We start from the raw sequence: 24500 nt of genomic DNA, 5'->3' as shown, positions 1-24500 counted from the left end.
GAGAACTGAATACAAGAGTACAGAGGGTCTGCTTCAGTTATACAGGGAATTGATGAGGCCACATCTAGAATACTATGCACAGTTGGAAGCAGTTCAGAGAAAGTTTACTCGAGTAATACCTGGGGAACAAATGGGTTGAATTCTGAGGAAAAGTTGAACAAGCTCAACCTCTATTCAGTGAAGTTTAGAAGAATAGCAGGCAACTTGATTGAAATATGTAAATCCTTCATAGGGTAGATGTGGAAAGAAACGTTTCCTTTTGTGATAATTTGGAGGTGCCACTGGAGTGGACAAAGTTAAAACTCACACAACACCAGGTTATTGTCCAACAGGTTTATTTGTAAGCACCAGTACGTTTGTGGGGTGAATTTGTACTTGCAGAGTTACATTGCACTTTGCTCAAAAACTGCATGAATCCATGTAAGACTCTGTTAACTCATTTTTTAGATTAGAATCAATCTAAACATTGTGGCACAGATAACAGCACAGGGGGCTAGCACCTTAAATGCATTATCTGGGCTGACACCAATTGTTACATTGATGACTGCATTGGCGCCACCTCGTGCTCCCGCGAGGAGGTTGAGCAATTCATCAACTTCACCAACACATTCCACCCTGACCTTAAATTTACCTGGACCATCTCTGACACCTCCCTCCCCTTCCTGGACCTCTCCATCTCCATCAGTGACGACCGACTTGACACTGACATCTTCTAAAAAACCCACCGACTGCCACAGCTACCTGGATTACACCTCTTCCCACCCTACCTCTTGCAAAAATGCCATCCCGTATTCCCAATTCCTCCGCCTCCGCCGTATCTGCTCCCAGGAGGAGCGGTTCCACCATAGAACACACCAGATGGCCTCTTTCTTTAGAGACCGCAATTTCCCTTCCCACGTGGTTAAAGATGCCCTCCAATGCATCTCATCCACATCCCGCACCTCCGCCCTCAGACCCCACCCCTCCAACCGTAACAAGGATAGAACGCCCCTGGTGCTCACCTTCCACCCTACCAACCTTCGCATAAACCAAATCATCCGCCGACATTTCCGCCACCTCCAAACAGACCCCACCACCAGGGATATATTTCCCTCCCCACCCCTCTCCGCCTTCCGCAAAGACCGTTCCCTCCGTGACTACCTGGTCAGGTCCACGCCCCCCTACGACCCACCCTCCCATCCTGGCACTTTCCCCTGCCACCGCAGGAACTGTAAAACCTGCGCCCACACCTCCTCCCTCACCTCTATCCAAGGCCCCAAAGGAGCTTTCCACATCCATCAAAGTTTTACCTGCACATCCACTAATATCATCTATTGTATCCGTTGCTCCCGATGCGGTCTCCTCTACGTTGGGGAGACTGGGCGCCTCCTAGTAGAGCGCTTGAGGGAACATCTCCGAGACACCCGCACCAATCAACCAAACTGCCCCGTGGCCCAACATTTCAACTCCCCCTCCCACTCTGCCGAGGATATGGAGGTGCTGGGCCTCCTCCACCGCCGCTCCCTCACCACCAGACGCCTGGAGGAAGAACGCCTCATCTTCCGCCTCGGAACACTTCAACCCCAGGGCATCAATGTGGATTTCAACAGTTTCCTCATTTCCCCTTCCCCCACCTCATCCTAGCTTCTAACCTCCAGCAACTCGATCCCCTGACCTGTCCGGACTTGTCCGACCTGCCCAGCTCCTTTTCCACCTATCCACTCCACCCTCTCCTCCCTGACCTATCACCTTCATCTCCTTCCCCACTGACCTATTGTACTCTATGCCACTCTCTCCCCACCCCCACCCTCCTCTAGCTTATCTCTCCATGCTTCAGGCTCTCTGCCTTTATTCCTGATGAAGGGCTTTTGCCCGAAACGTCGATTTTGCCTGTCCTCGGATGCTGCCTGAATTGCTGTGCTCTTCCAGCACCACTGATCCAGAATCTGGTTTCCAGCATCTGCAGTCATTGTTTTTACCAATTGTTACAGTTAACCTGAGAATGTAACTTTTAAACAAAGGTTTTGTTATTTACATATGAAAGAAGTGAAACTATCATGGTCATTCTAACAGGAGTTTTCAAATTTACATATTAAAGAGCCTAACCTAAAAGATGCAAGAGTTAATCTAAGTTTGTTTAGTATATCATTACAACTCCGTGACACTGTAACTCTTTTGCTATAAAGTCTGTGTCTTATGGTCCTGTTCCACAACCACCTGATGAAAAGGCAGCGCCTTGAAAGCTAGTGCTTCCAAATAAACCTGTTGGACTATAACCTGGTGTTTTGCGATTTTAAACTTTGTCTTTTTGTGATAGCATTTAGCACGAAGGATCACTGTTTAAAAACAAGATCTCAACATAATACAGAGGTGAGGAATTTTATTTTAAACCAAAAGTCATGTCTTTGGAAATCTCCTCCTAAAAGTTGGTGGAATTGGAATTCTTGAATATTGCTACTGGAGAGATGGATGGATTCTTCATGACCAAGGGTGAAAGGTTATAATGGTTAGGCAGGAATGTGGAGTTATTGGATCAGTCTTCATTTTGTTGAATAGTTAACCAAGCACAATGGACAGGATGGCCTCATTTTGTTTCTAATTCACATGCAGATGTTTTTAATTAACCCATTCAGAGATATTATGATATATTGCTGGAGTAGATAGGACTTAAAACTAGGCCTTCTGGCTCTAAGACCACCACAAGAGTCCCTAGCTTGTTAGTCCTGTATATATATTCATTTGAAACTCTGAGCAAATCATAGCATCCCAAAAGTGGTATATTTGGCCCTTTGAGCCCACACAACCTTCCAAAGAGCACCCCACTCAGTTCCATCCCCCATCCCTGTAACCCTGCTTTCCACATGGCTAATTCACCTAGCCCTACGCATCCCTGAGTATTATGGATAATTTAGAATGGCCAATCCATCTAATATGCACATCTTTGGATGATGGGAGGAAACTGGAGCACTCGGATGAAACCCATGCAGACACAGGGAGACTATACAGGCTCTAAACAGACAGCCACCCGATTGTGGAATCGAACCTGAGTTCCTGGTGCTGTGAAGCAGCAGTGCTAACCACTGTGCCATCGTGCCGCCATGAGGAGGTAAAACATTTTTATCATGGCAACTAGCTTGGGAACTAGGATGGAATCAATAATGTCATGGTGTATCAGCTGGAGAAGGGGAACTTTAATCATGAGATGAGAAACAATTGGCCCTCAGGATAATACCATAGGACTCCACATGCCAAGATATTGCCTTGGCGCCTGGGCATCAGGGTTCAACATTTGTGTCAAGTTCAGTTCACGAACTTCCTTCATGAAAGCTTGAGCACAAGGACCATTAGCTCTAAATATTGGCCTTGAAATACACAATTTGGTATTATTGTAAAAACATTTATTAACATACTTTCCTCAGATTCCTGCTCTCTTAGAATTATGGAGGCAATAATACTGTCATAGAAACGTACAGCACGGAAAGGCCCTTCAGTCCAACTTGTCCATGCCGACCGGATATCCCAACCTAATCTAGTCCCATTTACCAGCACTTGGCTCATATCCCTCTAAAGCCTTCCTCTTCTTATATCTACCCAGATGTCTTTTAAATGTTGCAATTGTACCAGCCTCCACCACTTCCTCTGGCAGCTTATTTCATACACGCACCAACTTCTGCGTGAAAAAGTTGCCCCATAGGTCCCTTTTAAGTTTCCCTCTCACCCTAAACCTATGGCCTCTGGTTCTGGACTCCCCCACCCCAGCAAAAGACCTTTTCTATTTACTGTATCCATGCCCCTTATGATTTTATACCATTTAAAAATAAATGGATTAACATATCCACCAAATAACAGAGAAAGGAATTCTATACAAATGCATAAAATATTTATTAGCTATCTTGCATCGTCATTTCGAATCCAATGATTTAATATCAATGGAAGGAACAAAGCATCAACTATATTTGATGAATACTGTCATCTGCTGGTGTTCAGGTAAATTACACAGTTCTCCCTCAGAATTTTATATCACTTTGGCTCTTTGGAAATTGGACATTTTTGGCCTGTTTTAGATCAAAAATAACTGTTTTGAGAGACAGCACATCCAATTTGTACCTGTGTTAACAGAACAGCACACAAACCCATCAACACCCTCAAACAAAAACTAAGAAACTTAAAAGACCCAGTATATCCCATGGATAAAACCAACGTCATCTACAAAATTCCATGCAAGGACTGCCAGAAACACTACGTAGGACAAACAGGAAGAAAGTAGCCACCAGGATACACAAAAACCAGCTATCCACAAAAAGACACGACCCTCTCTCCCTCGTAGCCCTACACACGGAGGGAAAAAACCCACCATTTCGACTGGGACAACACATCTATCCTGGGACAGGCTAAGCAAAGACATGTCAGAGAATTCCTAGAGGCCTGGCACTCCAACCACAACGTCATAAACAAACACATAGATCCAGATACCATCTATCAACTCCTCAGAAAACGAACAGGAAATGACATCACCACAAACCCCAGGAACCCCATCCAGGACAAACATATAAATAGAAAGCAGGAGACAACAGCTTCACTTCACTTGGAGGTCGTCACTGATGATGTTACCTAGCCAGGTAATGAAACGTCTGGATATCAAACCTACAGCTCAGCGAGCAAACCTACACCCTAAACCTCAACCTGAGCTACAAACCTCAACCTTCACAAACCTTGCAGTACAGCATGTCACATGAACACACATTTCTTTGTTACATTGCAGGGATGGTGGGAGTAATGTCATTAGACTACTAATCCAGAGAACTTGGGATATAGATCAAAAGATCGGCTCTGATTGAAAGCAAAAGTTTTAATAAACGATCCAGACACAGAGTGGAAGAGGACAACAGTTCATGGCCTGAAGTTATTGAATTCAGTGTTTGCATTCTGAAGTTTGTGAAGTGTATCATTGGAAAATGAGGTACGCTTCCTTTAGCTTCCATTGGACTTTAATGGAACAAGACCAGGTCAGAGTATAAACTGCAGCAAGACCAGGTCAGAACATTTTTGCTCTGAGAAGGGAGGAGAAAAGAAGAGAAGTCAATCCTGATCCTGTTGTCCCGAGGCTGGCTTAAAAGCTCTCTGGCTTTAGAGAGGGGTCTACTCCTAGGACAGAAGAGCAGAAGAAAAGTAACTGGAAAAATGATTAATTGTCTTCTATATAAATTTATGATGTTTAAATTAATAGTAAGCCTAAAATTTAATATTTAGAAAACTGACAGGTTGATTAAAATAAACGTTGATCAAATTAAAAGGAAGACTCTGTAAAAACATGAGACAATGTTTACACATTGTATTTTTTACCTTCTGAGATTTAAAATTCAGACTATACCCTGACTATTGAAAACAGCAATAAAGAAACAAAATAGACTGATATGCACATTCAGTGTCTGTGTATAGTCACATGCCCGAGTAGTAAAGTACTTCAATATGGTACTGTCAGCCCTGGATGACTAAGAGTGTTGTGAAATGTAGACATCACTATAATGTTCTTTAACTGAATAATCAAAGTAACCATATTTTGTGATCCTATAAATGAACAGAAAGAAATGTAATATATGGCTCTGATATCTTTGGATATTATTAGGATTGTCATGACCACATCAGGTGAGTCCACTGAGTGGCTTGTGAACTGTAAATTTATGTGAAACATTTAGCTCCTTCTAGCTTTACAAGTGTTCCAAGTTAAAAACAAACAGCAGCAAAGTTTATTTATTAAATAATTATTGCAAAAATTACCTCAGTAAAACAAGAAAGAATTATTACCTGAAATATAGAGACAAAGATTCAAACAAGGTATGGGTAAAGGATATTGATAAGGATGTGTTATAGACCAGGCCAGACACCCTCAAAACATTTCAAGAAGGTAGCCCAGACACTAAATTTTCTAGTTGGTTTAAGCAGATGTATGGTGGATATTCCAGAAGCGATGCAGCTGGCCTAACCACTCAGTTTTAAACAAAACAGCATTTATTTACACATGAACAAAAGAAAACCAAATTTAGAATAACACAACTATTTAAAAACTCAATTTACTCTATCACAACTTAATGATGCTGTTCCAAATACTTGCAAATCCCTTTGCAAACAAAGGTAAAATCAGTCACAGGTTCCAACAGCAGAGATGTCAGAGAGAGAGGGTGAGCAGGAAGCTGTTTCTTTGACAAGCAGCCTCAAAAAAACTGACCAGCAGCTGCAAGAAAAAACTAGCCAGACCGCTAAAACCAGAACAAATCAGAGTAAAACTGGGCTGGGAGAACTGGCCGTTCCCCTTTCATTGTACATGTGTTTTTTAAACACTTGAAAGCCCTTTTCCTGATCCATCCAAACCAGACACATTGGAACTTCTGCATTTATGACCCTTCTGGAAAAAAATCAAGGACAACTTAACATCGTTAAAGGAGCAGTATTGTCATAGATGCAAGTTAGAACATTCTTATTGCAGATCTATTACTCATTTGAATATTTCTCTTCCTGAGATGAAGGGGTTGAAAGCTTTCAGTCAGAATTTAGCAATTGTGAAAGCTTCTGTAGTTGGGCGATTGGAGGTTTTTCCCACAAGGTCTGGTAGGAGAGCAGGATCATGCACAATGTGGGAGAAAAGGAAGCATTTTTGAGTGGGAGGTTTGTCAGGTAGCGCATTACAGGACAAGGGCAAGAGCATAGGTTGCTCTCCATTCCGGTCTAAATGCTTGAGCTGATCACCTTTAATTTAAGGGCTTCTTTGGAGTGACAGTTTCCCCCAGGTTAGAAACCATTGTGAACACCAGTTGATGACCGAACCACAGTTAACTGGGTTAATCTCACTGACATTGGGATGGGGTCCTTAACAGATCTTTACTTAGCCATTTAAATAGTCTCAGTTGTTATTGGGCTGGGAAAATTGACCAGGGGCCTTCCTCCCAGAACTTGTATCTGGTGGAGGTGAGGCATTTGAGTGCCCTTCCTGCTCCAAGCTCACCACCTCTGGGAACAGAGGATTCTACACTATAAGACTGGTTTACAATGTTGTTTGATGTTTTACACCCATTTTTGTTCAATAAGGGTAGCAATTGCACTTCAACTCTTAGCATTTTCCATACCTCAGCTTTGTAAATAGAAGAAAAATATTCTCAAACAATTGGAATAAGTTTCTGGAAACGGCTATAAGTAATTTAATTTCAACATCTATTAGTTCATTACAGGCTGGCACATAATGGTCTTGTGAGACAGTGGTAGTATCCCTACTTTTGAGCCAGTGAAAACACCAAGTTCAACCTCTACCTGCTCCAGAAATGTGTCAGAATGTAGCTGAACAGATTGGTTTTAAAATGTGTACCATGCAAAAAATCAGTAGCATCATGAAATATAACAAATGGGAGGACAGGCCCTGTGTATGCCTGTATTTCCTATTGGCTTACAGTTCTACTATTTACTGTATCGGTGTAGTCTCATAGAAGGCCCAAATTTCATGTGAAAATGGCATAAGGCTGTGGAATGTGTTCTGGATTTCCTCAGCCGTTTAAAATGCCAGTAAAGGAAATAAACAATTGCTGACCTGATTTCCTTGGTCCTCTTATCAATTTGTCAAGTTGTACAATAACAAAATATTGTCCATATTTGCAGGTAGCTGTGGAAGGAAACAAAATCTGTTCTTTCTCTTAGATTCAGTGTATTATAAAGTTATTCGATTGAATAGTGCAATTTTCTTGCAATAGTTCTCCCTGTCTACCCTTTCAACTTTCATAAATCCATCAACAAATTGGAGTTTTGGCAGGGCCACATTTAAAATTTGTCTATCTAAATGCTGCCTGACCTGCTCTGTCCTTTCACCATTTTTATTTTAAAGCTATGAAAATATTTCTTGTTTAAGCCAAAACCACATGTCAATACCACATACACAGTTATAATTCAACATCTTGCATCAGTCTAAAAATATGCATGAAGTAGCAACAAATATTTCATGGAGCACCTCATCTATCTGAGGAATTTTCTGAGTTGTCAGATAAAACCCTTTTTCTTCTGTATAAAACTTAATTCATTATTGGCTAAATTTATTGTGGTTTATATAGAAATATTCAGTGTTATAGTTAACTTCACTGTTTGCACCCCACTAGAGTTTTCCAAATGTTTGTCCTTACAACAATGATTTCAAATTTATTGGTAAGTTGATTTGAAAAGATTGAATTTTAAAAAAAGAAAATCAGAGGTCACTGAAAGGCCACCGTTTGTTGCCCGTCCGGAACTGTCCTTGAACTGATTGGCTTGCCAGGCCATTACAGATGCCAGTTCAGAGTCAACTATATCTTTACGGGTCTGGAATCACATGTAGGCCCAACCAGGTAAAGGTAGCAGATTTTCTTCACTTATGGACATTAGTGAAGCAGATGAATTTCTACAATAATCAGTGATTATTTCATGGTCATTATTACTGGATGAGCTTTCAGTTCCAGATTGATTGTGTTGTTCATGACAGTGAAGTAGTTTGCATTTGTGTAGCACCTTTAATAAAACTAGAGGAGCTGAAAATGGTTGAATCATTGATATTTAGAGAAGAACTTGTGTAGTAATGACCTGAAACTATATTGACAAGCTTCAAACATGTGGAAGGCTTTCCTCTTGAACTCGAAATAACATGTCTTAGTTAAGCTCTTTGCTGTTAGATGTGACTGCTCCATCTTAATTGCTTCTGCATGTAAACTCATTGTCAATCATACTGGCTTATGGAAGGTGTTGGACTATGTGGAAAAACTTAGGAGTTAACATGATACAAGCCTCACAGTGGGAATGTGGGCAAGTCTTATATGGATTTCACCATGAATTCACAACCTGAGTTAACAGCGAAGATTGAATTAAGTTTTTTTTTCTACCGTGCATTTCAGGATAGACTTCTATTATTTATATTTCCATATTTATTGGAAATAATTTAACCATTGTTTTTTATTTTCCTAATTGTACATAATGTTCATATGGAACTTAAAATAATGAAATATTGTCCATTATTTATTGGAAAGTGAGTTACAATTGCTATACTTAGAAAACTCCAAATCAACAAAAGATTTTTAAAAAACTAGAGCATATGTTCAGTTGTGGTCATTTTGCTCTAGGAAGGATGTTACTAAATTGGAAGGAGTGCAGAAGAAATTTACAAGGATGTTACCAAGACTCAAGGGACTGAGTGACACGGAGCGATTGGACAAGCTAGGACATTTTTTTTAGAACGTAGGAGTCTGAAGGTGAATTTTATAGAAATGTATAAGATCATGAGAGGCATGGATAGGGTGAATGCACTCGGTCTTTTTCCCAGGGTTGGGGAATTAAAGAGTAGAGGGCATCAGTTGAAGTTAAGAGGAGAAAGAATAAGTGGGAACCTGAGGGGCAGCATTCTTACACCAAGGGCGGTATGCATGTAGAATGAGATGCCAGTGGAAATGGTTGAGGTGGAAGTGGTTGAGGCTTTACAAATCTAATAACCTTTTTCAGGCAGCTATAATGTACAATTCTTCACCTCTTTTTTGGGAAAATTTCTCGAGCAATTAACTAATATTTGGTCATCCCCAGGAAATCCCAGGCAATTGATTCAGTCAGCCAGAAATTGGTAAGAATTGACTTTCAATACCCCTTGAGGCAGGTTTTCTCTAATTGAAGACAGAAAGCTTTACATACAATTGTCATTGCTCATATAAAAATATTCTCCCCAAAGAATACTTCACATTATTTTTCCCAAAGACAAAGCTGTGGGAGTTTAATGTATCATGTCTTCAAATGTTTTATGAAAGTCAGTTTTGTCTTTCTATTATGTAATGCTGCAAGTGTCTGGGAGAGAGCTAATTTGGTTGGTGAGGAGACAGTCAAATGGTCCAGCATTTACATTTTGAATGGTCAGCTCATTAATAGGTTGCTAATAACTGCTCAGCAGAGTTGAGGTTTTTTGAGGCAAACTTTGTTACCTACAGAGCAGATATCAGAAATTATTTATAAACTGGCAAGCTACTTCTGTACAGTAAACAAGACATTAGGTTAATGTCAATTAAGCCTGAGAAGACACCATGTAAATGATAAATTAGAAGAGATACTGGGAGAAATGTTGTTTATACAATCACATTCAATTTCAAACGGTTGCATGACAAGAAAATCAATGTCACAGCAGTAACCCTGTTTTGTAAGTGGAAGGAAATGTCCAGGAATCTCGCATAAACCTTTAAATACACATTCATGTGGTGTTTATGAAAAACAAATGTAAGACTGCACGCCATTGAAACATAAACCCATAAATGGTCAAACTTGGGCTGAAAATTTTAAACTGTATAAAAATATTCAAAACAATTTGCTTTCATGCATTGCCAAATTCAATGAAGGCAAACTGTCTAAGGAATAAAAGTCTTAAAGAATTTGATCAATTTCTAGGTTGTTTTGAATACTTGCCTTTTGTTTAACTTGCATTTCGGAAATATTAATCTTTCAAACATTTTTTTCATCCATTTGGGTTGGCATAGAATGCTTCACAGTGATAGAAATTATTTTGTTGAATTCTGGCACCTGATCTTCAACATAAGCCTCCAAAATCATGTGGCAGACAGTACAATCAAATCAGAATGGGAACAGAGTTAATTCTGAATGTTTTGGTAATATGAACTAAATTCTATTCCAGTGAAAAATTTCTGTATTAATGGAAACAATGATAAAAGTCTACAAACAGTATAGAACATTTATGCCAGGTTTGGGAAGCTCTCATTGTTTATATTCTTCCACAAATTATGGAATTTCAGAATACACGAATGGCCTAAAGAGAGCTGTTGGGAATATTTAAGGACTACTTGAAAAGAATTGGAAGATTTTGAATCATTTGGACTTTCTGTGGATTGAAAGGAATTTTTACACGATTTCTTGGAAATAAAAACAGCAGTTAACTGTGTTCTGAAGATTACCTGCTGTCACGTGACTTTGGAGAAAAGACAAGCAAAGTTTTCAAGAGATAAGAGATCAAGTTTATTGCCTGGTAATGGTTTCCCTGCAATCTTTCTTGGACTTGAATCCTGAATTACAAGCTCAAGTAAAGATATCCTTGAAGCTGCATGATTTTCTCCCGAAACTTGTTTCTCAGTGGACATTCTTGCAAACGTTCTAACTAATAAAATTTCTGTCTACCTGGTAAAACTAGAAGAATTGACTGTGACTAATTCCCAAGGACTCGAAGCCAAGTCAATTAGAACTGGACTGACTAACAATGATTAGACTCGACTTCATCGAGAAGAGATTCAATGGATGAAATCCAGTGATCATAAAGTCATAGAGTTGTACAGCATGAGCCTTCGGTCCAACTTGTTCTTGCTGACCAAATATCCTAAATTAATCTAGTCCCATTTGCCAGCATTTGCTCCATATCCCTCCAAAACCTTCCTATTCATATACCAGATACCTTTCAATATTGTAATTGTACCAGCCTTCACTACTTCCTCTAGCCGCTTATTGCATGTACCTACCACCCTCTGCACGAAAGGATTGCCCTGTAGGTCCCTTTCAAATTATTCCCCTCTCACGTTAAACCTATGCCCTCTAGTTTGGACTCCCCCAACCCAGGGAAAATTGGCTATTCATCCTATCTATGCTCCTCATGACTTTATAAGCCTCTATAATGTCACCCCTGGCCTCCGATGCTCCAGACAAAATGGCCTCAGCCTATTCGACTCTCCTAATAGCTTAAACTTTCCAACCCGAGCAACATCCTTGTAAATCTTTTCTGAACCCTTTCAAGTTTCACAACATCCTTCCTACAGCAGGGAGACCAGAATTGAATGCAGTATTCCAAGAGTGGCCTAACCATTGTTCTGTACATCTGCAACATGGACCTGTACTCCAAGGTTTCTTTGTTCAGCAACACTCCCCAGGACCTTGCCATTAAGTGTGAAAGTCCTGCTCTGATTTGACTTGCAAAAAATGCATCACCTCATATTTATCTATATTAAACTCCACTTGGCACTTCTCAGCCCACTGGCCCATCTGATCCAGGTTCTGCTATACTCTGAGATAACCTTCTTCGCTTTACACTACACCACCAATTTTGATGTCATCTGCAAACTTGGTGGAAGCTTTTGGGAACAGAATTCTTAGCCTAGGCACCTAAAGGAACAGGCAATGATACAGTCGAGGGAGCAGGTGAGAATAAAACACTTGAGAAAATAAGAGTTAAAGTGAGTTGTGGTGACAGACAGGAAGAGCTGAGTTTGTGGAATTATTTAAACACAAGGGTGAAAGTCTGAAATTTGAAACATTGAGAGATAATGAGCCAATGTATGTCAACATCGACAGAATTGAAGAATGACCGAGCCTTGATGAAGTTAGGAAAGAGGTCACACAGTTTTGATGAATGAAGTTTATGGACAACTGCAAATTTGAGGTAGTCATCTTTGGAGCAGATGTGTCTATAATTGAAAATGGCGTGGATGAGTTGAGAGCAGAGAGGATAAGGTAGGATTGGGAATCGGTAATGTTATGGAGGTCGGCTGGAGAGTCTTTGTAATAATTTGCATTTTCCTGTAATTTGTCTTTAGAATACAGTATTTATTGACTAGCTGTGGTTGCTCTTAAACCTTATATCAGGAAATCAGACTCACATGTAGAGCAAACTCAGTAGGAAGAGCAGGCTGTCTCCCCTGAAGATAGCAATAAACTAGTTCGGTATTGATGACCACCAGTTTGTATGGCCAGCTTTTCTGGTGCAAGTTCAATTTAATAACTTGCTACGGTGGAATTCAACTAATGAAGTAAAGGAATTGCACATACATAGTGCATTTCATATCCCAAAGTACCATAACCACCAGGTCACATACTTCTGGGCCAGGATGGGCACTGAAGTTGGCAACTTACTGTTTCAGCCTAAAGAGTAACCTGGGAGGGAAATGGATTTGTGCAAGGCAAGAAATTTATTTTTCTCATATTTCAGTGGAAGGAAGTGTAACTCATCACAGGATGTAGGATATGCCACATGACAGTGCAGAGGCTCTGAGGGAGTTCCAAGTGCTGGAATTGGGTATCATTTAAGGAATTAAAGACATGTCAGTGGATGGTTTTGCCAAGAAGTATCAGTATCTAACAAACTGCAGATATGTTGTTCTGGAGTAATAAGATAAGGAAGGGTGAGAATTTCTACAAGTTCACCTATGTTTTCTCCCTCCAGTTGCAGCTCTCCTTTATCCTCTTCCTCCTTTCCCAGATTTGATTCCATCAGGGACCTCCATCAAGAAGCAATCTCAATAGCCAAGGGCATAAATAGCAAATTTCAAAGTATTGCAATTTCAAATCCAAAAAGGTCAAGAAACCACAAGTTATTGGAATAAAACAGGTCTTCATAAACTCCATAGAGCTTTAACTGAACAGCTTGTACCATGTGGGTTAAAGAACGAAGTGTGATCATCAGGCAGTGAGTTCAGAAATTTGCTTCAGAATCGGAATTGATCTCAATCTGAATTTCTTCACTGATTTTCTGATGGAAGCTCTGGAATTATAAATGGATGGGATGTGCAGCTATATAATTTGCTATTGCCTAGCTAAATTGAATGATAAAGAGGACAAATAATCTCTTAGAATGTGTATTTTTAAGGATCATTTAGTAATCATTTCAGGCTTGTATCTATCACGGAAAGGAAAGTGATCAGAATTCTATCCACCTTAATGCAGATAACAGCTGAATAAAGCCATTAGCTCACTCAGCAGCTCTGAAAAGAAATTGAATGCAGCTGAGCTACACCATTGTTGGATCGGATTTCAAATGTAAGATGCTTTGCCTTCGCTGTAAATATGCAATGATGGAGAATACTTGTGCTGTTAAAATAAAGAAACAGAAGCAGAGCGGTGAATTCCTGGTAAGCTAGGATGATGCTTCATTTGAACTTTACCTAGCTGGAAGATCTTAGTGTGACATTGGATAATGGTATCCACTACAGATTTTCATTTGCTTGTGACAAATATAGCCAATGTTACAAACCTGCAATCTAAAAGTGCTAATTTTGTTTCTCTCTTCACAAATGGGTGGCATGGTGGTTAGCACTGCTGCCTCACAGCGCCAGAGACCTAGGTTCAATTCCCGCCTCAGGTGACTGACTGTGTGGAGTTTGCACGTTCTCCCCGTGTCTGCGTGGGTTTCCTCCGGGTGCTCCGGTTTCCTCCCACAGTCCAAAAAAACGTGCAGATTAGGTGAATTTTGGCCATGCTAAATTGTCTGTAGTGTTAGGTGATGGGGTAAAATGTGGGGGAATGGGTCTGGGTGGGCTGCGCGTCGGTGGGGACCTGTTGGGCCGAAGGGCCTGTTTCCACACTGTAAGTAATCTAAAAAAAAGTTACCAAACCTTCTGAGTGTAGCCACCATTTTCTGTTTTTAATTTAAGAATCCTTTTTCAAACATTCTTCATACCCATGTAGGTCTACTACCACATCTGGCTATTTTAGATGGATAGTTTCTTTTGTTTAAGTGAATTTTCAACATGATATTTTAATATCAGCATAATTCTGTATTAAGCCGAACAGTGTTCCAAAATCTTGCGAAATATCTAAATTTATTGGGATGAAATATTGCCGACTTCGAATGCAGTTTTCTACTTACTTTTATGAACAATATCTTGAGATGCCTTGTGTTAAATCTGGTCAGCTTTCCGTAAATAAATTGCCATATCTTGGCCTTTATGACAACCTTTATCTCTATTCACATAGGGAACTGCAAGAAATAGCATTTACTTCATTTTGCCATTCAGTTTTCTCCTTTGTATGAAATATTTAACTGCCTTTCACTGTCGTCCTCATGTATTTAATTTCCAGTGCTGTTTGCAGAGTGAATATGGTTTTTTTTCCCTGTGACAATGAGTTCGTTGTTTCCCATTAAACATCTGACCCCCCCCCCCCCCCAAAATGTGACTAGAATGGATTTTTCTGTAAATGTGATCAGGGGTTTTCCCCTCATTGCTAATGAGAAGATCTTCTTAATACTTCAGAAAAATTTTGTTAAACTTTGTCTGAATAGAAATTGAATCCATGTAAGGTTACTTGCACATTTCAAACTTTAATTATGGTAATAATATGATTTTCAGTAAAAACAAACAGGTCACCAAGTTCATTGCTGCTAAAGCCAATACTGAAAAAAAGTAGTTATGACATTTATATTCAAAACTGTAGCTAAATTGTTCCTGCTTTATTAGGAATAAAGGAACTGCAGTAGACCATTCAGCCCATAGAGTCTGCTCCACCATTTAATGTGATTATGGCTAATCGAACACTTCAATAACTTTTACCCACACTACTCCCATAACCCTTTATAGCATTGGAAAACAAAAGCTTACCAACCTCTACCTTAAATATAAGCAAAAAGTGAGCTTCCATAGCAGTTATTCACCACCCTCTGAATAAAATACTTTTCATCTTAATCCTAAATGGCATCCCTTTATTTTTAAGTTTTGTTGCCAAGTTCTGGACTCCCCAACCAGGAGAGCATCTTACCTGCATCTAGCCTATCTCTAAGCATTTTGTATATTTAAATGAGGTCACCACTCATTCTTTATACCTCCAGAGGATGCTGGCCTAATTTGCCCAATTTCTCTTCATCCCACTCTCGTCGCTGTTATCTGCCTCACAACGCCAGAGACCCGGGTTCAATTCCCGCCTCAGGCGACTGACTGTGTGGAGTTTGCACGTTCTCTCTGTGTCTGCGTGGGTTTCCTCCGGGTGCTCCGGTTTCCTCCCACAGTCCAAAGATGTGCAGGTCAGGTGAATTGGCCATGCTAAAATTGCCCGTAGTGTTAGGTAAGGGGTAAATGTAGGGGTATGGGTGGGTTGCGCTTCGGCGGGGCGGTGTGGACTTGTTGGGCCGAAGGGCCTGTTTCCACACTGTAAGTAATCTAATCTAATCTAATCTAATCTAATCTAAGAACAATCAGCCGACCCAGGAATAAGTCTGGTGAACATTTGCTGCACTCTCTCTATGGTAATAGTATCTTTCTTGAGGTAAAGAGAGCAAAACTCCACACAGTGTTCCACACGTGGTACAACCAAGCTCCTGTATAACTGAAGCAAAACTTCAACTGTACTCAAATCCTGTTGTGATAAATTTTAACAATCCATTAGTCTTCCTAACAACTTGCTGCACTACCCTGTTAGTTGTCAGTGACTTACTGACAAGGTTACCCAAATCCTTTTGCACATCTACACTTTTCAACCTCATAGCACGCAAGAAATCCTTTGCACATCTCTTTCCTCTCTCAAGGCGGATAACTTCACACTTATCCACATTGTATTCCTCCTGCCATGTTCTTGCCCAGTCACTAACGTTGTCCAAATCTTGCTGAAAACATTTAACGTCTTCCTCACAACACAACTAAAACATTGATGTCTAATTCAAATAAATAAATGACTTCTCTTCTATTTCATTGGCTTAACTGTCCTGAGATATTCTAAAACAAACATACTGAGGGGAATTTGACTCTATAACTTCTCTTAAACCCTCTGTGCAAGTTGAAGAAATTGTGCAAATTGGAATAATACTATTGAATGCATAATCTTGAGGGAAACTTGCATAATGAAATGCAGAGCCAGTATTACAAATCCATCTGTCGTACAAATGGATCTGTAAAAGTTAAATTGTTTACTTTAGCACATTACCAGTTTCTGCAAGAGATATACTTTGCAGGGATTTTCATTGCTTGAAAAGCTGACTGAGTGTCCAATTTTTTTGTTCAAATTATTTTCCTACTGTTGCAACCCCATTTTTTTTCAGTTCTAGCCAAAATGTATAGTTAAAACACAATGTGGATACAACATGCTTAAATTAGGAAGGCAAAACAAAGCAACATTAGTATGAAGTTTTTCAGATGGCTGGCAACGTCAGTAAATCAATCAGTTAATCATATGGGAGTCAAGTTCTCAAGTGACTCAAATTTCCAGTCCACGGGCCTAGAAAAGTGAAATGCGTAGCAGGCAGCCTATGTGGGAATTATATCTTTTTACTTTTTAGACTAGGTCTAATCTAATGTAAACAGATAAAACTTTGAAGAAAAGAGACATCATATTGACAGTTCTTTCAAAATCCAAAGGGAAATGAGTTCAGAGAGTTTACAATCCCAGTTCCCAGGGAACTTAAGCAAACCCTTAAACTTCACAGCAAAAGGCACTAATCCAACAACCTTTGAACATAGGAATCAGAACAGTCTGAATTTGTGGCATTGACCATATAGCAAGATTAACTTCTGACATAATACAATATCAAAACAGTTTATGGAGTTCTTTGATTTCTTTCTAACTACATTATACTTAAGTCAAATATCTTAGCATCATAAAATAACTTTACTGTGCTAAGTTTCTCTTTCAAGATTGTGTGACATTTCACAACTCCATTGGATGCACTGTACAGCTCTAGTCTTGTGAATCTAAACATCTCTCTCTAATGTTCAATGGCATTACACTCCTCACTATCCATATCCTAAGAGTCACCGATGATGAGCAGCATGCTGAGGTAAATCATATAAATACTATGGCTAATTGTGCAGTCCGGCAGTTGGGAATTCCATAGTCAACTACTTCCTGGATCCACAAAGTCTGGCACTGTCCACAGGGCACTATTAAGAAATGTAATGAATTATTCTCCACTTTCCTAGATGACTTTAGCTCCATTAACCCCCAAGAACTTCAACAAAATCCAGGACAAATCAGCCTGCTAGATCATCACAGGATCTGATCTTAGTTGATGATAGTACCATGCATCTCACATGCCAAAGTAAAACTTGGTTTCATAGATCTTTATTTTAGATCTTTGTTTTATTTTCACATTTTCTTTCACAGCAGTATCCTTTACAGATTCTCAATTCCAGTATCACCATCTTAAATCTTTAATTTCTTAACTTATTCTTTCCAGTTTTGATGGCCTAAATCTTTTCTCAGGTCTGACAACATGAAAACTTCAACACACACTTTTACAGCTGGGGGTGCTGTCATACACTGGCCTGCCATTCTGTTGATATGAACCAAATCTTCCTTACCAAAATTTGATTCTTCTAAACTACTAGTGGCTGCTAACCTGTTTTCCTATATGTAACAAAAGATTTAATTCTAGAAGATCATGAATTAATTCTACAGATTAGGGCATTTAACATAAATCATGTGCTGTCTTGGAAATTATGTAGTTAATTCACTGCTCCAAATTACTTCCTTTAAAAACTAGACCTTTAAAAACATTATTTTCACAGAACTAAAACCAAAAACCAATGTTACCTCTCCATTAAAAATATAAATTCTTGAATGATATTGTACTATAAACTTTTATCACAACATCCCGTCCATCACCTTGCATTACTCACTCCCTCCACCAACCTGACATATAGCTTTTACAAGAGTCTTTGCAGTAAGTTATGCAAGATCCTGTATATAAGTTTGCTGGCTAAGCTTGAAGATTTGTTTTCAGACATTTCATTTCTATACTAGGCAACATCATCAGTGAGCCTCCAGTGAAGTGTTAGTGACCTAATTTCTATTTATGTGTGGAGGTTTCCTTGGTTTGATGATGCCATTTCCTGTGGTGATATAATTTCCTGTTCTTTTTCTCAGAGGGTGGTAAATGGGGTCCAAGTCGATGTGGTTGTTCATAGAGTACCAGTTAGAATGCCATGCTTCTCGGAATTCTAGTGTATGTCTCTGTTTGGCTTGTCCTAGGATGGATGTGTTGTCCCAGTTGAAGGGTGGCCCTTCCTCATCTGAATGTAAGGATAGCAGCATTAGAAACAACACTGAAAGACAGTGAACTGTAGTGAAAGTGGGTCATGTCTTTTTGTGGCTAGTTGATGTTCATGTATCTTGGTGGCTAGTTTTCTGCCTGCTTGTCCAATGTAGTGTTTGTTACAGTTCTTGCAAGGTACTTTGTTGATGAAATTAGTTTTGCTTGTGGTCTGTTATTTGTTGTTTTAGTGAGCAGTCTGGCAGTCATTTCCGAGATGTCTTTGATGTAAGGAAATGTGGCTAAGGTTTCTGGATGTGTTTTGTCTGCTTGTTTGGTTTGTTGCTGAGAAATCGGCGGACTGTGTTCATTGTGACAAAACGTATGAAAACGAACTGTTTCGTTCAGGGAGCAAACTTACATCCAGAACCTCAACCTGAGCTACAAATCTTGTCAAACTCACTGTCACCTATGGGCGCAATATGCTAAAACTGTACCGAAAATGGGAAAGCAATGCCATCCGACAGAGCGCCACCCGTGAACAGCTGTACCTCCTGCACAAATGCCTAAGAAAGCAGGTACTACCTAAATGTCTTAAATACAAACCACCCCTTAACACGCCACTAGCCAAAAGAATAGCAGAGCAAAATGGCTGCAGAACCTTACAGAAATGATTAATGATGCCCACAACAGACTTTATAAATACCACCAGAAATTTCATGCCAAAACCTTTACTCACAAATGCAACAGGCCATGAAAGGATGGACACAGTACAATGAGCTATAGACATTAGACAGTGACAAAAACAGAAAATGTGAAAACTAGACCTGCAGAAAATAACTAGACAAACTCTCACAAATACTATGGGTAATTTAGCACACCTGCACATCTCTGGATAATGGGAGGAAACCCACACAGACACAGGGAGAACATGCAATCTCCACGCAGACAGTTGCCCAAGGCTGGAAACGATCCCAGGCCCCTGGCACTGTAAGGCAGCCATGCTAACCGTTGAGCCACCGTGCTACCCCACAGGACTGTAGCTTTTTCAAATGCAAGTGTATATCGCAAAATTTGGCATTTTTTCCACAAGAATTAATCAAAGGTTTATCTGTGGAAATTAATTGGAGCATGTATTTTTAGATTTGTGTGTGAATATTCCATCAGAAGACTACTTATTTAAAAGGACAGCAGTATTGTGCTATCTAGCACACAACATATTTCATTGTTACAGAAGTTGACCTAAATATAGTGTGGCCTGTTTTTTGTAAAGCTGAAAACCTGAGTGCTATAAATGGGTACAACACAGACAAAATTAGAGGGTGTCAATTTAGAACAGAAATGAGGAGACATTTCTTCAGCCAGAGAGTGGCAGGCCTGTGGAATTCATTGCCACGGAGCACAGGGGAGGCCAGAATGTTAAATGTCTTCAAGGCAGAGATTGATAAATACTTGATCTTGCAAGGAATTAAGGGCTACTAGGAGAGTGCGGGTAAGTGGAGTTGAAATGCCCATCAGCCAAGATTAAATGGCAGAGTGACTCGATGCGCCGAATGGCCTTATTTCCATTCCTATGTCTTATGGTCTTAAATCACATCCTTTGTTTAGGAGATTTTAGCATTGATGTATTTCACATGCAAATTATGTTCTATTCATTATCAATTATTTGCATTAAAATAAACGTGCGTTCTGCATTTGACCATGACATGAAAGGTCAAGTCCCAGTGTAGAAGGTTGAGCATATAATCTAGGCTGCCTTTAAAAGGAGTATTACAAATGATTGGTTAACATGTATCCCTCAATTAACATACCCACCAAGTTATCCAGTTATTTGACTCTTACTTTCTGAGAGATTATGCTATGGGTAAACATGTTGGCACATTTACCTACACAATGGTGACTTATATTTCAAAATATCCAATTGTAAATTAACCTAACCCCAGGGTGTACCCATTTATAGCACTCAGGTTTTCAGCTTTACAAAAAACAGGCCACACTATATTTAGGTCAACTTCTGTAACAATGAAATATGTTGTGTGCTAGATAGCACAATACTGCTGTCCTTTTAAATAAGTAGTCTTCTGATGGAATATTCACACACAAATCTAAAAATACATGCTCCAATTAATTTCCACAGATAAACCTTTGATTAATTCTTGTGGAAAAAATGCCAGGGGCCTGGGTTCGATTCCAGCCTTGGGCAACTGTCTGCGTGGAGATTGCATGTTCTCCCTGTGTCTGTGTGGGTTTCCTCCCATTATCCAAAGATGTGCAGGTGGGCTAAATTACCCATAGTATTCAGAGATGCATAGGATAGGTGCATTAGTCAGGGGCAAATTTATAGGAATGAGTTTGAGTGGGATACTCTTCAGAGGGTTGGTCTTGACTTTTTGGGCCAAAGGGCCTGTTTCCACACTGTAGGAATTCTAAATTCTATGACAATACAGAAGCATGGATAAAACAAATTTATCCAACTGACACTTAACAGACACTGAAAAAAAAATCTTAATAAGAGGATTAAATTACAACTTCCAGGATGTGGACAAGAAAGATTTCTTAGCAGGATTAGAAACAACATTGAAAGACAACAAACTCACAGAAGAAACCCAGCAAACCATTAGACAGACAGTCGCACCAACATCAAGCAGGAAAAAGGAAGGAAACACACTCAATATACAAGGAACGAAAGCACTAGAAGGACTCAAAAAAGATAAAACATTGTTGTCCTACCTGCAGACAAAGGGCACTTGACAGTCATTTTAAACCAAACAATCTACATTCAGAAAGCGAATGCACTGCTTGCAGATACTAAAACTTACCAACAGGTGGCAATAGGCCCGGCCCCAAAACTAGAGAACCGAATCACAGCCCTACTCAAAAAACTTTGGAAATCTGGAGAATTAAACAAGGCAGACTTCCAAAAAATGAAACCAGACGGATCCAACACACACGCTTCTATGGATTACCCAAAATTCACAAACCAGGAGCCCCCCTCAGACCCATAGTCTTGCTACCTGGAACACCAATGTACAGATTAGCCAAGGAGCTACACCAAAGACGAAAATACTTAGTAGAAGACCCATGCCATCAATAATATCCTTACTGGCATAAAATTCACAAAAGAGGAGGGAAACAGCAACAAACTGCCATTCCTAGATGTCACAGTTGAGTGATCATCCCATGGGGAATTTGAAACCAGCGTCCACAGAAAAATAACACATATGGACTAAATACTGAACTACAGAAGCAATCATCCCAACACACACAAATGAAACTGCGTTAGAACATTATTTCAATGAGCCACCACACACTGCAGCACAGAGGAACTATGAGGAGCAGAGGGAAATCACTTATACAGCATATTCAAAAAGAAGAGGTACCCAACAAATAGTCTGCCAATTTCTCAGCAATAAATCCAAACAAGCAGATAAAACACATCCAGAAACCCAGCCACTCTCCCCTACATCAAAGACATCTCAGAAATGACTGCCAGACTACTCAGACCTCTTGCATCATGATAGCCCACAAACTCACCAACACACTAAAACAGCAACTAATGGACTTGAAAGACCCGATACAGACAACAAGGAAAACTAATGTAATCTCCAAATGCCTTGCAAGAACTGTAACAAACACTTCATTGGATAAGCGGTCAGAAAACTAGCCACCAGGAAACATGAACATCAACCAGCCACAAAAAGACATGACCCTCTCTCACTAGTATCCTTACATGAGGATGAGGAAGGACACCACTTCAACTGGAACAACACATCCATCCTAGGACAAGCCAAACAAAGAAATGCACTAGAATTCTGAGAAGCATGGCCTTACTTCCAACTGGAACTCTATCAACAAATACATCAACTTGGACCCCATTTACCACCCTCTGAGAAAAAGAACAGGAAATAACAGCACCACAGGAAATGACATCACCAACCCAAGGAACCCTAAACACATAAATAGAAAGCAGGTCGCTGACACTGGAGTCTCACTGATGATGTTCCCTGGTATGGTGACAAAACGCCTGAAAACAAATCTTCCAGCTCAGCAAGCAAACTTACTCAACCTGAGCTACAAATCTTCTCAAAATCCATTATGCAACATTCCTTCAGAAATACCTTCCAAGCCTAGAACCACTTCCATCTAGAAGTGTAAAGACAAAACCCATTAGAACACCAACATGTCCCAGCACCCCTCCAAGCCCCATGTCATCCACACTGGAACTACATTGCTGCTTATTCATTGTTGCTGGATCAAATTCTTGGCAGTCTCTCCCTTAAAGTGCAGTAGATGTACCACACCAAATGGACTGCAGCAGTTAAAGAAGGTAAGTCGTTACTACCTACTACAGGACATTCAGGAATGGCCAATAAATGCTTACCATAGCAGCAACTCTCATGTCTTATGATTTTTTAAAAATAAAAATATAGAAAAGGTGTATTGGAGCAAAACACTTGGGAGTTCTATGGGGAAAAATCAAAGCAAAGGAAGATTATTAAGAGAACTCACTCTCTAACAATAAAAATGTCTTCAGAACATCAAATTATTTTAATGCACTCAAAGCTTAATGGCTTGTTGAATGTTTTCTCTCAAAGCATTGATATTTATTTAGTGTCCTGAATAGTGTGTTTTCATTTCTGTCTTATAATAACTTGCTCTAGGTTTCCCACAGACATTTTACATAAATTTGACTTAAATTAACCTTCTGTGGTTTATGACAGTGCTATTTAAAAATGTTTTTCTTCCTATTTTCATCACATCTCACAATACACGTCAAAGATTTGTTTTGTTGCCATTACAGTTTGATGGTTATTGTGATTGTGTAGTTGTATTCAGGGACATATCATTTACAACCGCTATTGTACGATTACTTAAAATGCAATTAGATTTTGAGTGCAAAATAGCAATTTAAGGTATTAAATCAGATTCCCAACTGACATAATTGCTACTCAGTGACTGTTCAGTGAACACATAAGTAGTAGTGCTAAAATGTCTTAATGGAACAGCACAAATTAAGCAAGAAATATCTAATTTGTTTTAAATTCACAACATGGCAATCAAATGATTGCCATAGCTGTCATCAGACGAACAGAAACATCCAAACCACAGGAATCAACTCTCCTACTTTACAATTTTCCAGGTCAGAAGGAATAAATGGTTGCCAGTTTAGTTGACATGTAGTGTTTACAAAAAGATGATGAGAGAAAGAAGTGATAAGAAAGAGAAAACAGTTGAATTGAAAGAACCAAGAGGGTTGGTTAACAGAAGAACAGGGAAATGGGAAAAAGCAGAGAAACAAAGAGACAGTAAAAACATTGGGAAGAAAAGAGGGGGAAATATGGAAAATGATAAGAGAGGAACAGGTTATACTAATGAGTACACAGGCGTGAGCAGATCAGAAAGATTTTAATATCAAATAAAACAAACTGTTAGGTGGAAGCAGTTTAAGAAAAATAGGAGCAAGATGCAACAGAAAGAGAAGCAACAACAAGAAACAAGAAGATACATGGACTCATCAATCCAAAATTTATAAATTCAAATGACCAGGTAATTCAATACTTACTAAAATCTTGTTACTTGCATCACTATGACCAAATTATTGAATAATTGAGTGCAAAAATCAACTGAATTATTAGGCCTAAACTGTTATTGACGGCTATAGTGCAGGAAAAGGCCCTTTGGCTCATCGAGTCTGTGCCAGTAAAAAACCACCTATCTATTTTATTTTGCAGCACTCGATCCAAAGCCTTTTACGCCTTGGCATCAAAAGTGTATATCTAAAATACTTACCGACTAAGAGGGTTTCTGTCTTTAC

The sequence above is a fragment of the Chiloscyllium plagiosum genome, unplaced genomic scaffold, assembly GCF_037043375.1.
Source record: "Chiloscyllium plagiosum isolate Xiang-an unplaced genomic scaffold, Cpla_swu_hap1 HiC_scaffold_30, whole genome shotgun sequence".
Classification (NCBI taxonomy): domain Eukaryota; kingdom Metazoa; phylum Chordata; class Chondrichthyes; order Orectolobiformes; family Hemiscylliidae; genus Chiloscyllium; species Chiloscyllium plagiosum.
Note: the sequence above shows the minus strand (reverse complement) of the source record.